Here is a 16,358-nt window from a genome sequence, read left to right as displayed (position 1 = left end):
TTTTCAGTTTTCTGTGGACACATCTTTATTTTATTTTACCTGGTACTGAGGATCGAACCCAGCACCCCGCGCATGCCAGGTGAGCGTGTTACCTACCACTTGAGCCACATCCCCAGGCCAAGGTAAGGATCCTTCTGTATGTAATTAATTCACATATTTTATCATGAATTGATGTTGAATTTTATAAAAGTTTTTTTTCCTATATCTATTGAGATTATCATGTGTTTTTTAACCTTAACTTGATTTATATTCTGTATTATATTTGTTGGTTAATGTATGTTGAACCATTCTTTCATCCCTAGAATGAAAGTAACTTGATCATGGTGTATAATCATTTTAACATGCTGTTGAATTTGAATTGCAAGTACTTTATTCTGGATTTTTGTATCTGTGTTCTTCAAGACTATCAGCCTATTTTTTTTCTTTATTCCTTGTATCATAATCAGATTTTGAGAACAGGATAATTCTGGCTTTGTATAAAGAATTCTATTTTATGAAATAGTTTGAGCAGCATTTGTATTAACTTTTGTTTGATAAGTCTGTTAAAATTGCACAGTGATCTGTCTGGTTTTGGGCACTTCTTTGTTGAGAGACTTTTTATTATTGTGTCAATGTCATTAATTTTTATATTAATCTATTTGTTTATATAACATTTTGCTTCAATTTTGATACATCATGTGTATCCAGAAATTCATCCATTTTTTTTCTGGATTTTCTGGTTTATTGGAATATAGTTTTTTAAAAATATACCCTAAAGGTGCTATGAATTTCAGTGGTAGCTATTGTAGTATGCCTTTTTCCATCTCTTATTTATTTGGGTCTTTGCTCTCTTTCTTTTAGTTAGTTTATGTTAAGGTTTGTCATTTTTGTTTGTTTTTTCTAAGAACCAACTTTTTGGTTCATGGAACCTTTGTACAATTCTTTTAGTTACTATTTCACTTATTTCAGCTCTGAGTTTTATTATTTCTTTCCTTCTACATCTTTTGTGCTTAATTTATTCTTGTTTTTCGAACACAGTAAGAGGTATTGTTAGGTTATGTATTTGAGATCCCTTATTTATTTATTTATTTTTTGGTACCAGGGATTGAACTCAGGGGCACTCAGCCACTGAGCCACATCCCAAGCTCTATTTTGTATTTTATTTAGACAGAGTCTCATTGAGTTGCTTAATGCCTCACTTTTGCTGAGGCTGGTTTTGAACTCACAATCCTCCTGCCTCAGCCTCCTGAACCACTGGGATTATAGGCAAGCACCACTGTGCCTGGCAGATCTCTATTTTTTTAAAATGCATACTCTCATAGCCAAAAATGTTCCTTTTATTGTTGTTTTTACAGTATATCCACAAGTTCTAATATGTAGTCTTTCCATTTTCATATGATTCTAGGGATATTTTAATTCATCTCTTGGTTTCATTAGAATTCTGTTGTTCAATCTCCATGTGTTTGAATAATTTCTAGAGTTTATCTTGCTGTTAATTTGCAGTTTCATTCCATTATGATCTGATAAGATGTAAGAAGCATTTTAAGTATGTTTCAATTAGTTAAGACTTCTTTTATGGTCTAATACCAATTCTATTTTGGAAAATTTCATGTGCTAGTAAAATGCATGTGTTTCTTGCACCTAGTAGTTGTAATGTTCTGCAAATATCTACTAATTCCATTTGATATACCATATAATTTTCAATCATTTTCTCTATTGATAAATCATTTTCTTTATCAATATATAATAACTTTCTTTGTCCCTTCTAAATAATTTTGGCTGAAAATATATTATGTGATATGAGTATAGCTGGTCCTTCTTGCGTTTGGATTTGGTTTTCTTGAAGTAACATTGTTTTTCTTTATTATTCTTATTGTTGCATTATGATTATGTATAATAGTGGGATTCATTGAGACATATTTTTATATGCACATAATATCATTTTTGTCATTTACTTTCTGAAAGGTATGTATTTATTTTTGTAATTTTGTTGTTTTCTTCTGGTTGTTTGGAATTATTTGTGTTCATTTCTTCTTCTCTTATACATCTTAGAGGTTTGATGATTTTTTATATTAATAACATTTGGTTATTTCTTAATTCTCATTTGCTAATTTGCTACTATAGTGATATTTAGTCTTTTTTTTTGTGCTTTTATGATTGTGTTTGCCTTTCTTCCTATTCCTGGTGTAGTATTACCTTAAATATTTTTGTAATATAGGTTTAACAGTGATGAATTGATTATCTTAGCTTATGTCTATCATGGATGGTCTTTATTTCCTTTTCAATTTGGAAGGATATCATAGCTGAATTTATAAAATTAGGTTGTAGTTATTTTTGTTCAGGACTTAGGGAACATCACTCTCTGCTCTCCTGGTCTTTTGTTCCTGCTGAGATATTTGTTTTTATTTGGATTATTTGCGTTCACATGTGACTTGACATGTATTTTGCAGCTTTTAATATTTTATTGTTTTAGTACTATTGGTTATTTAACTATATAGGTTGTTGAGAGATTGATATTTTTTTTCTTCTCATTTCCATATGGGACTCTAAACTCCTCCTGTATTTGGATGTCAATATCTTTTTTTAAGATTTTGTTTTTGTTTTTGTTTTTTCAGCTATGATTTCTTTGAATAAGTTTTCTTTGCTTTTATCTTATTTGGTTCTTCTCCCTTATCCTTTCCAATTATGCATACATTTGGTCTTTTAATTATGTTCCCAAGTTGTTGTATGTTCTGTTCTTTCTCTTTTTTCATTCCTGTATTAATGTGATAATATCCCAATCTTTTCTTTGAGCCCCAATATTCTTTATTCCACCCAATTTAGTCTATTGGTAAAGATATCATTTATTAGTGAATTTTTTTCACTTCTATGATTTCTGTTTGGTTATTGTTTTGGTTATTAGTTAGTCATCTTTTCCATTGTTGTGACCAAAACACACAACTAAAACAACCTAGAGCAGAAAAAGTTTATGGGGGGTTCATAGTTTCAGAGATCTCAATCCACAGATGACTGATTTCATTGTTCTGGGCCCAAGGTGTGGCCCACAACACAGAGGAAGGACTCATCAGAGAAAAGTTGCTTAGCTTATGGCAGGGTCAGAAAGTAGAGGGAGGGGAAGTGGGTAGGGACTGCAGGAAGGACAATCTTTCCAGAACACACCCTTAGTGACCCACCTTTCTAGATTACTACCTAGTCAGTTCATTAAAACTAGGATGGCTGATTAAGTTACAGCTGTCATGAGCTAATAATTTTATCTCTGAATCTTCCAGCATTGCAGACTGTGGCACTGTGAGGGGCTTCATAGTTAAACCATAACCATTCTTCTTTAAAATCTCTATGATTTTATTGAATTGCTCATTCATATCCTGCATTGTCTTCCTTAATTCATTCAACCATTTATTTTTACTTTCTTTGAATTCATTATGCTTTTAAAAAATCATGGTTTTTGAATTTTTCATCTGGCATTTCATCCATTACAATATCTCTGGATTCAGTTTACCAGAGGGTTATGAATCCTTGGAGGAATCATATTGCCTTATATTTTTATATTTTCTGTTTTACTATGCTCCTATTTGTACATTTGTTGGGAAGGACATCTCTCCCAGATTTACATAAGGATCTTCTTAATAATTCATAGGCGTCTCTTGACAATGAGGCATAAAATATTGCTTTGTTGTTTATAGTTGAGTTTAATTTCAAATGTACTTTAATTTCCTTGTGGCCTCTTTGGCTATGATTACTGGATTTTGATGCTGTGCATATTGTTTCAGATCCTTCTTTGCAGGCCTTGTAAAAATGAGTAGTAGTTCACGTAGACATGTTATTGAAAGGAGATGATAGTGTAATCTCTGTGGTTACTCCTCCAGTCTTGTCATCAATGTGTGCTACAAAGGGGAATGGGGGCAACCTATGTCGGTATCTATTGTAGGTGCTATGTCTTCTTGAGTTGCCATTTCTCTCTGGTGTTGCTAAGGAAGTGAATATCCAGAACTGGGATTTTAGGCCAATGCCCTTAGTCAAGGTTATTTTGGGTCTGATGATCAGTTGAGGGCTTTTATATCCTCTATTCTTTAATTTGAAGAAAGGTTCAAGTGGAGTTAGGTTGTGGCTCAAATAAGGTGTATTTTCTCTTATCTTAGATGTAAGATGAACCTCAGTGACAGAACACCTGCCCAACATGTTTGTAGTGTCAGGTTCAATCTCCATTAGTGCATAAAAATAGAAATAATAATGACACAAAAAGATAAAAAATAATTTATGTTGAATAAAAAACAATGACTGCACTACTACCAAGAGCATAAATGAAAGGGCCCAAAATAAGGGAGAATAAACTAAAAACTTCAGCAATGATAAAAATAAAATTAATTAAAGCTAGAAAATAGACTCTGTTCTGGCAAAAATGCCATGCTTCATTCTGACTTGGCTATGGCTCTCAGCAAAATTCACTGACTGCAACTCACAAAAATCCTGGTAATAACAGCTGCAGTTCAAGAGTATGAATTTCTATGTTTCACTTCATTTTGCACAATACATGTGATGAAAAGAGAACTACAAATCAAAAATTGTTTGTGGGCGCCTGCAAGGTAGGCAGACCTGCGACCGACCAGCAGAACAGGCCCAGCGGCCTGCCAGCGTGGCAGACAGATCACCCCTATTGGAGGAGGGGCCCAGGCGTTGCCCGCAAGGTAGGCGGACCACGCAACCTGGAGAAGGAGCCCAGCGGCCGAACGGCATGATAGATCACCCCAATTGGAGGAGGAGCACAGCCACCGCCCGCCCCTGCAAGGGAGACTTTGCAACTATACAAGAGCAATATAAATATATAGGGGGAAAATTCAATAACACAACAGTTTCACCAAGCAGAAAGAAACGCGAGCAGTATGAAACGACAAGGAAAGAAAGGACCACAAGCAATGCAGGTCAACTCAACTTTAGAAGAGGTAATAGCTGCAGCAGATGGAATGTCAGATAAAGAATTTAGGATTTACATGCTTCAGATGATCTGGAGTCTCAAGGAAATCATTAGACAGCAAAATCAGACAATGAAAGATCACTTCACCAATGAATTACATAAACAAATCCAAGAAGCAAAAGATCAACTATACAGGGAGATAGAGGTTATAAAAAACAAACTGAAATCCTAGAAATGCAGGAAGCAATAAACCAACTTAAAAACTCAAATGAGAATACTACCAGCAGAGTAGAACACTTAGAAGATAGAACATCAGACAATGAAGACAAAGTATTTCAACTTGAAAAGAACATAGACAGCTCAGCGAGACTCTTAAGAAACCATGAGCAGAACATCCAAGAAATATGGGATAACATAAAGAGACCAAACTTAAAAGTCATTGGGATACAGGAAGGTATAGAGGTCCAAACCAAAGGAATAAACAATCTGTTCAATGAAATAGTATGAGAAAACTTCCCAGAGTTGAAGAACGAGACAGAATCCCAAATCCTAGAAGCCTACAGGACGCCGAATGTGCAAAATCATAAGAGATCCACACCTAGACACATTATAATGAAGATGCCCAAAATACAGAATAGGGAGAGAATTATAAAAGCTTCAAGAGAAAGTAAGCAGATTACATTTAGGGGTAAACCAATCAGGATAACAGCTGATCTTTCACACAGACTCTGAAAGAAGATCCTGGAACAACATATTTCAAACGCTGAAAGAAAATGGGTTCCAACCAAGAATTGTGTATCCAGCAAAATTAAGCTTCAGGGTGGAAGATGAAATTAAAACCTTCCACAATAAACAAAAACTAAAAGAATTTGCAGCTAGAAAACCATCTCTTCAAAACATCCTCAGCAAAACATTACAGGAAGAGGAAATGGAAAATAACAATGAAAACCAACAGTGGGAGGTAGTACAGTAAAGGGAAACAATAATCAAAGAGGAAAAACAAACCATGTTAATTAACATAAATAAACAAATATGGCTGGAAGAACAATCCATATCTCAATAATAACCCTAAATGTTAATGGCTTAAACTCACCAATTAAGAGACACAGGCTAGTAGAATGGATCAAAAAAAAAAAAAAAAAAAAAAAAGATCCAACAATATGCTGCCTACAGGAGACGCATTTGATAGGAAAAGACATACATAGACTGAAGGTGAAAGGTTGGGAAAAATCATATCACTCATATGGACTTCGGAAACAAGCAGGAGTATCCATACTCATATCAAATAAAATAGATTTTAAGCCAAAGTTAATCTAAAGGGATAAAGAGGGACACTACATACTGCTCAAGGGAACCATACACCAACAAGACGTAACAATCATAAATATATATGCCCCAAACAATGGTGCAGCTATGTTCATCAAACAAACTCTTCTCAAGTTCAAGAGTCTAATAGACTCTTGATAGATCTCTACATGTGCACAAGAAATATTATCATGGAAATGACCAATCTATAGACAAATATAGCTATTTCCTTTAACATATAAATTTCTTCAGAATGTAACTGATTGATGAAAGCCGAAAAATAACAATCTAATGTGGGTTCTATAACATATACAATATGTCATATATAAATAAATAAAAATTTTAAAAATGCAAAAAAATAATAAAAATGTATCAATAGAAAAAAATAAAGCTAGAAAATAGAATAAAAAAAGAGATAAAAAGAGGGGGGCACAAAAAGAAAAAATTTAATAACTAAAAAGTGAATAGAAAATGGGAAAGAAGGAGAAAGACTAAGAAGAGAAAAAGGAGAAAAGAAAAAAATAATACCAAATTAGAAAAGAGGAAATAAGAAGGAAAAGATAAATACAGATATAATGTGTGTAAAGAAAGTAAAACAGTGATTATAAAGTGTTAATAAAAGTAAAAATTTCTCCTTCTATGAGGTGTTTGATTATGCACATGAAGAGTGTTTAATCAAATACTATTCTCATCAGAGATTCTTTTTATATCTTCTTATGGGGTACATACCTTGGAAAGAGTAAAGCCTGGCTTCTATGTAGCCTCTTTTTTATCCTTAGTTGTATTTTCAGGTGATCAACAGAGTAGTTTGTGGCAGGAGCCTGCTGTAATACCTCTCAATTGTCTTGCACACAAAACTGCAGAGAATACAGTCAGACCTTACTCCAGAGTTATTTAGGCTGTGCACTCTGAGAGTAAGACTGATGTCAACACTGGAGTATTTGAAGTATTCTAGTGTGTTGTGGTTGCACACTCCAAGTGAGGGAAGATGTTATGAGGTCACAGCTACCTTTCCTGAGGTATGTGTCAATGGTTCCCATACAATCCACCATCCATAAAGCTGCTGTTTTGAGATTTAGTTCTTACATGGTTAATATGAAAAAATATATAAATACTATAAATATAAAATATTTAGAAATACATGTTTAGAAATATTTATGAAAAAAATATTTAGATGTTTTCCTCTACCTTAATTAGGAGATATGAAATTATGTAAATAAATGAAGTCATGACATGCATAATGAATTATGAATTGCATATATGATCGTCATGTCATAGGACTATGTGGCTTTGGGAGGATGCAGTCATCTTAAGTTTTGTAAGTATAATCTGTGATGCTCATGCAATGACAAAATTCTCTGACAATGCATTTCTCAGAATATATCTCCATTGTTGATGCATGACTGTAATTACAGAAATGCATTGTTAGGCTTGTAGTATCTATCATTGTCAAATATATAACAGCAATAGAACTAAATGCCAAGAAAGAAATTTAGATATACAGGTATTACATTTCCATTCTCAATGGAATTGCAAGTATGTATCTGAATTAGATATTCATAGATTAATATATATGTTGTAAGCCCCAGAGCAACTAATAACAATACAAATTGAGAAATAAAGTTTTAAAAAAAGGATTGAAATATTGTACTATGAAATACATTGTGATAAAGAAAACAATAAGAGAATAGAGAAACAAGAAAATTATGAAACATGCAAATTATGTAACATACAAATTATGAAAAGTAAAATGGCAGCTATAAATCCAACCATATCAAAAATAAAATCTAAAGGAAATGGGATTCCAATCAAAAGTTGGACACGGGGTAGACTGTGTGAAAAACAAGATCAAGTTCTATGCCATCTAAAGAGGCACACTTAGTTTCAAAGATATGAACAGGGAGATAATAAAAGGCTGAAAAAATACATATGCAAATAACAAGTGAAAGTAGCTATATTAAAGTCAGACAAAGTATATTTTAAAATAAAAAATGTAGCTAAGAGAAAGAGTGACATTTATATTGATGAATGCATTTATCCATTAGGAAGATTTAACCATTACAAACACATGCATTAAAAACAGAATCCATGATACATGAAGCCATACCTGACAATTTTGAAAGGGGAAGAGACATTTGAACAACAATAAAGTTTTAACATCTCAATTTCAATAATATATAACTAGACATAGAATGGATAGGAAAGAGAAGACCTGATTAACACTATAAAACAAGTAAACCTAACAGGGCTTCTGGTTGAAACCCTGTCCAACAACAGGAGAATATACCTTATTGTCAGCTATAGAGAATATTTTCCCTAATAAATCATGTGCTAATCACATGATAAACTTTGATTCATTTATAGTGTTTGAAATTATTTAAACTAAAATATGTTCTCTGGTCACAGTAGAATGGAATTAAAATGAATAATAAAAGAAATTTGGCAAATTCAAAAATATATGGAAGTGAATCAGCATACTCTTAAATACCTACAAGTCAAAGCAAAATCACAAGAAAAAAAATCATAAAATGTTTTAGGTAAACAAAAATGAACACTGAAAGCTTATAGGATGCTATAAAAGTGTGAATACAGAGAAATTTGATAGCCAAGAATACCCATATTGAAAAAGAAGACCTCAAAATAATTTAGCCTCCTTTTTAAAGACAGTGAATATGTAATATAAAGAGAAGAAATTAAATAAGAAACACCAGAGAAGAAATTAATGAAATAAAGTACATAAGCACAATAGAGAAAAATCAACAAAGTTAAAAGTTGATTGTTTAAAAGCATGAAGAAAATGAATATATGTTTTTTGCCTACACTGGTAAAGACAAATGAGAAAAGACTCAAAATTCTCAAATCAGAAATAAAAGGGGAATTACCATTCCTGAAGTTACTATAAATATTATGAACAGTTGGGTTCATAAATACTATGAATAGTGGATTGCATTGTGGTTCCTACAAAAGATGTTCATATCTTAACCCACAGAAAGTATGAATGTGACCATATTTGGAAAAGGGATTTCTGCCAATATAATTAAGTGAATTAATTTGAAATTAGACCAAATATCCTTAAGAAATAACAGAAGGGAAGACATAAAAAAGGAAGGTCATAGGAAAGTTAAAGCAGAAATTGTAGTTATGCAACCACAAGCCAAAGAATGCCTGAAGCCACGGGAAGATGGAAGAGGCAAGTCAAAAACTTGCATAGAAGCCCAGAGTGTGGCCCTGCTGACAATGTGATTTTTAGGTATTTCCTTAAAGAACTTTAAGAGAATGAAGTTATACTGTTTTAATCTCCCAAATTTATAATTGTTGGTTATGATATCCTTAAGGAACTAATAAAATTATATGACAATAAATTAAACCACTTCTATGAAATGGACTAATTCCTCAAAACACAACTTACTAAAGCTTAAGAGGAAACAGAAAATGTGCATTGATCTTTAACAAATAAGATGATTGTAGTAGGAACAAAAATACTACAAAAAGGCTTAAATTCTCTTGGCTTCACTGGTTACCGCCAAAAAATATTTCAAAAAGAATGAACACTTTTATTTGTTTTTCTGAAACTCTTACAAAAGTTAAGAGAGAAGGGTACCCTCTTCAAGTCATTCCATGATACTGCTATTTGTCCTCACTTTAGAACCAGAAACATAACATGGAAATAAAACTACAAACCAATGTCTTTTTAATTGTAGATGTAAAAATCCTCAAGGAAATACAAGCAACCTGAATCCAGGAACATAAGGATTTAGGTATATAAACACTGAACAACACGAGAATAGAAGTCTCTAGCCTGATCAAGGGCATCTATGAAAACTACACAACTGACATATTTAATGGCAGAAACTGAAAGTGTTCCCTAGAATTAGAGTAGGAAAAAGATGTACCAATTAACTGCATCTATTCAGGATTGTCCTGGAGGTGCTTTGTGTGGCTAGTACATAAGAAAAATAAATTATATACCACCAGACCAAAAAGAAGAAGAACAAAATGATATTTGCAGATGGTATAATCTTACATGTAGAAAATTCTATTAAAAAACCCACTTAAAGTGATTAGAATTAATAAATAATTTCAATATATTCTAAACATAAAGAATAATATATATGTATTGTATTTCCATATACTTATAATAAATAATCAGTCTAAATTTAAGAAAAATATGCAGTTGGAAACAGCAAAAGAAATGAAGTTCTTGAAAATTAATTTAATGAAGTTAATGAAGATTAATTTGATGAAGTTTAAAGCTCATACTGCGCAGTTACAAAATACTTTTCATAGATTTGAAAATGTAAGTTAAGACAAAAATATTTCTCAGATTGATCTTTATATTTGATATAATTAACACTCACATTCCACCTGGCTTCTTTGCAGAAATTGAAAAACTGATCTTTAAATTAACATAGACTTTCTAGGGGCCCATAATAGCTAGAACTATCTTTTGAAAGAAAAAAAGTTAAAGAGCCGGGAATGTGGTTCCATGATAGATGTGGTAGATAAAATAAAAAATTTGAGGATGCAACTTTGTGATAATAGTTCTCCTAGGTTCAATCTCAGTACCCACAAAAACTAAATAAATAAAAAATAAAACTGAAGATCTCACACATCCTGCTTTCAAAGCTTAAATTTAAACTACAGGAATTGAGACTGTGTAGTACTGACATAGGATAGCCAAACAGGTTAGTGAATACAATTGGACCTTTACTTTTTGTTCATTTGAATTTTTGAGGGGGAGGATAACTGGGTTTCAGCTCAGGGGAACTCAACCACTGAGCTACATTCTCAGCCTTTTTATTTTAATTTAATTTAATTTTATTTTTGTATTTTATTAAAGACAGAGCCTCACTGAGTTGCTTAGTACCTTGACTTTGCTGAGGCTGGCTTTGAACTTGTGATCCTCCTGCCTAAACCTCCTGGAGATGCTGGATTATAGGCATGAGCCACTGTTCCTGGCTGTTCATTTGATTTTTGACAAATGTTCTAAGACCATTTGATAGGGAAAGTGTTGCTTTTCAAATAATGGTGCTGGAACAACTGGCTATTTACATTAAAAAGAAGATTTAACCCCCCCCCCCACCTCACTAGAAATGGAAGAAAACAAAAACCACACCTCAAAATGGATATAAGTGCTAAACCCAAAACCATTTTGGTAAAATACATACATGGAAGTCTTTAGTTTTTGGATTTGGCAGTAATGTCTAAGATCTGACACCAAAAAAAAAAAAAAAAAAAAAAAAAAGAAAAAAAAAGTATAGAAAACTTGAACTTCACAAATTTCAGAGTTTTAAGCTTAACAGGCCAGTATCAAGAAAGTGAAAATGTAAACCATATAATGAGAGAAAATGTTTATCCAGCGGTTATCTGATAAGGACCCTATATTTGGAATATACAAATAACTCTTACTATTCAATAACAAAAAGACTAAACAACTAGAATTGAGAAAAAGATGTAAGAAAATATGGCTTTTGAGGTATTTTTTGGAAAATAATATTTGACTAAGCAAAGAATGAAGAAGATCCTTGTTGAAAGGGTCAGATTCATTTAGATAGAAAATGACTATACAGGGATGTGACTCCCACTCAGTATCTGCAGAGCCCAAGCAGGTCCTTCTAATTTCCTTTTCAACAAGAAATGTAGTCATTTGGAAAGTTCTCTAATAAATATACACATTTTGCTGAACATCTATGTGAGAGGGGAGTTTCCAGGTGACCCTTGATTTGAAGATCTAAGCAGAATGGAGATATTTTTGTCTGTTTCTTTTCTTTTCTTTTTGGTGTATGTGCTATTTACAGAATGGAAATATTGGAAGAAATACTCAATCCTGGTGTATATCCAATTTCATTCTGTTTTTATTGGCTGTGCTTCAGCAAATGATCTTCACATAAATAAGGGGATATTGGAGAGCTGATCTCAGATGCTGTATCCCTTTATTTTGGTGATGTGGATGAGCCCGGATGGGTAAGTTTATGAATTTAAGGCCCAAAGTTATTGATTTAAGAAGAAATATAATATTCATTTCATGTAACTAGTTACATCATCTCAAATATTTATTTTTTGGGGTTGGTGAAAGGAAAGTAAAAGCGATCAAAGGTTATTTAAAAAGATTTTCTAGTATGAGATTATGTTTATAATTTTCAGCATCTGTAACAAACAATATTCAGTTACCTAAAACTCTTTGTTTATCTTTGATAATTTTTTTCTAGCTATTTGCAGACCCATTGGGTCCAATCTAATTTAATTTTTAGGTTTTAATAATAATTTGGCAATAGAAATCTGCCTGAGAACCATGTCTTTTGAGAAACTGATTCGCCAGTTAGAGAGACTTCAAAAAATAAAGCCTCTTTTAATGAAATTTTGGAAGTTTAAATGCATAATTATTTTGGGGCTATAATTGAGAAATAATCCAATGTAATCTAGAAAGCCCATTGACTGAATAATGTAAAAATGTCCTTTATACTTGTTCTAATCTGTGCTTTATTTAATACATAGCTACATTGTGCACAGACATACAAAGGCAACTCAAGAGAGATAGGAATAGCGAAGGTGTAAAATTTGAGGTACAAGTTCACTGATTTCCATTATTATTATTTAACACTTGATTTCTGATTTTAAAAGGGATTAAGTGCTCCCTAAGAAATGTTGAACAATAAAATATTTATAAAAATATTAGAGAACTGATGATTTTTATCACCCAGAGAGTAATATTGTTACATAAACTTTTTTTTTCACTACATGAATGGTTATCAAATAGATTTATAGAGAATAATGTAGACAGCAAGAGAGACAAACATCTTCATATTTATTATATTTGCTCATAAAATTGGCATTGCCCTATCAACTGTAGTTACATTACTGTGTATTTTATTTAAATTAATTATTTGCTTGAGCCTGTATTACTATTCAAAAATAAAATATACTTAATGAATAACATTCTGTAATATATGAGAAACAAAAATTATTAGGCAGCCAGGAACATGGTGCACATGAACCTATAAGAGGCTGAGGATTGCAAGTTCCAGGCCAGCCTCAGCAACTTAGTGAGGCCCCAGCATCCTAGCAAGGCCCTGTCTCAAAAAAAAAAAAAAAAAATCAAAAGGTCTGGATATGTGAGTGCCCCTGGGTTTGATCCTTGGCATCAATCAATCAATCAGTAGGCAAACTGTCCTATTATTTGATAGGTTTATTCCTTCTTTTTCCTTTGAAACAATTCCTTGATAGGCATAAAATTAAAAGCTTCTGTAGAGCAAAGAAGACAATTAAGACCATAAAGAGAGAGCCCAGAGTAGTCTTTGGGTGTAGTCTATAAAACTATTAATAGTTACAAAGAAAGTTGTAGAGTGCTTTACATGATATGAAGTCTTTTTTCTTTTATTTTAAACATGAAATATCTCTGTGAATTATTATTGTTAGGAAAATAATCATTCCTCTCTTCAACTCTATTTCTGAAATTAATCTCCCCTCTCAATATACCAAATTGAAAATGGTAATATTCTATGGCTGAATATTGCAATTTTAGGAAAAGTATTGGTAGAAGATTTTGGAAAAATGTCAGAGATTGTTTTTTCTTTTTACTTTGATACTTTTGTTGAAGTATATCATACATAAAAAAAGACACAATTCCTCAGTGCATAGATTTATCGATTTCATATAGTGAATGCATCTTTAACTAGCACTGGGATGTAGGAATGGGAATATTAACAGCATCCAAAAAGTCTCCAATGTGTACTCATCTATTTTTTTAACCTGATTTCTAATATGGGTGAACTTGCCTTTTTAAAAAATATTCAATAATGGAAACATGATCTTATTGTAACTTGCTTCTTTTGCTGAAAATTATCTGAGATCCTTTCATGTTGTTGGGGATAGCTGTCCTTCATTCATTTTCTTTTTTGTAGTTTGTTTTAATTAGTTACATATGATAGTACAATGATCTTGACATATCATACATTTGAATCAGATGGGATATAATTTCTCATTTTTCTGAGTGTACAGGTTGCAGGATTACATTGGTCATGCAGTCACGTATTTACACATTGTGCTGCAGTGTTTCACTACACCTTAATTTATATGCTCATACAACAGTTGGAAGGGATTTGTGTTGTTTCAATTTGGGGGTCTCTTGTGGATACTGCCTCTATAAATATCCTAGTACATGTCTATTTCGGTATAAATATGCACATATTTATGTTAGCGATATTCCTAGTTGAAAGAGTGGGTGATGATTTTCAGGTTAGATTTGTACTACCAAATAATTTTCTAAAGAGAGTGTTAACCATCTATTTACCAACAAGTCATGTATAATGAGGATCCCATTTACTCCAGATCTCCAAGCCTCTGGTTGACAAAACTTTAGAATATCCTTTGCCTATTTAGTGAAATTTCATTTTGATTTAAATGTGTATTTCCCTGAAAAGAAATAAAGTGAAACAGTTTAATATTTTTGACCACTTACACATGCTTGTAATAAAGGAGTCTCTACTCAAGTTTAATTTTTTTTTACTACTGATCTTTTAATCATATTTATAACTTTTTTCATCTTTTGAAAGCTAGATCTTTGTCATATATGTATGTGGTAACTATCTTAACTTTCTGTGAATTTCCTTTTCACTTTCAAACTTTCTTTAGATGAACTGATATTCTTAATCTTCATACAGTGCAGTTCATTCTTTATTTTCTTTTCATTACTGTTCAAATTTCTCCACGGGATAATTTTACCTTCTCATTTAGTAAAGTTTGCTTTAATATTTTCTTCAAAAGTCTATATTAATTTACCTTTCCTGATGATGTCTACAGCTTATGTGAAGTTGAGTTTTTTTTATGGTGTGATAACTTGGTTAAGTATGTCTAGCTGATTGTAATAGGGATAAACTAACACTATGATTGCCCCAGGCCCATACAACCACAAAGGCTTTTTTGTTACAGCAGGTAGCTTTTTTCTGATTAGTGCAATTGTCTCTAGTTTATCCTGCTGATGTGGATGATAGATTGAAGGACAAGGAGAGGGTGATGGAAACGACAGAGCCAAACTACTGGATTTTTCAAATAGCTGCTATATCTCTAAAAACATAGATGAGGACATGATTCATGTCACATCTAGTTTTTGGAAGTAACCTAAGCACATGAGGAGGGTTTCTAAAGGTTTCTGTTTTTTTTTTGTTGTTGTTGTTGTTTGTTTGTTTCATTTAATTTTATGGTTTTTCTTATTCCTATTCACATACATATTTCCCTTTGTTTTCTCTCCAAATTGTCTGTAATATTTGGTAAAATTTCTTGTTTTCTTAAGAAAAACTGAGAGCAATTTAGGGATAATACTTTGAAAAGATGGGGAGTTTTCACCTGGTGAAAACTTATTCTAAGAATAAGTTTGGTAACTGCAAAAACACTAGAGGCAATTTTTCTGCCTTAGTATTTAAATAAAATGAGATAAGAAATTTAAGTCAAAGGGCCAGCCTTTAAGTGTGCAGATTATACTCAAGATTTATGCTAGGGATTACTATCCTATTGATTATTAATAGTGACAAAACACTATAAGCCTGATTGAAGAATATTCCATATGGAGATAATGGGTGTAACTCTCACAGAGGTTCTTATTTTAGCTTTAAAACAGATTAAACCCAATATTAATTATAGTTAAGGTATTGGAATATAATCACTTATTGAGTTTTCTTCATAAGTCAATAATTAATATTTTTCATTGCCCAGACTTGTACCAATCTTAGAAAAAAGCTAGAAGACTGATCACTTGCAATAAACCGTTTACCACTCAAAAAAGTAAAGTAGAATATTCCTTTCTATTGCTGTTTTCACGTAATTGTATCCTGAGTTATAATTCCTTAAATCCATGATTATAATGGTTTTTGAATATAATAGGTGATTTCAATGCATGACATAAAACTAGATGTGTTTTAGCACATTTAAATTTAACCTCTCTCTCCATAACTCAACATTTATATTATTATTCTGTTTCTGCAAAATAATTTATCTTTGGTTAATCAATCCCAGGTTTAGTTGATGTGAACTCAATATTCCTATTAGTGCTGAGAAGAAAATCACAGTTAATTCAGCTCTTTCAGGTTCAATGGAAACAAAGATTATTATATACACTCACAATAGAAGAATATGTAATAGAAGTATATATGTGTGTGTTTGTGTGTGT

The sequence above is a fragment of the Spermophilus citellus genome (assembly GCF_964194105.1).
Source record: "Spermophilus citellus genome assembly, chromosome: 2".
NCBI classification, from domain to species: domain Eukaryota; kingdom Metazoa; phylum Chordata; class Mammalia; order Rodentia; family Sciuridae; genus Spermophilus; species Spermophilus citellus.
This window is presented reverse-complemented; position numbering follows the sequence as displayed.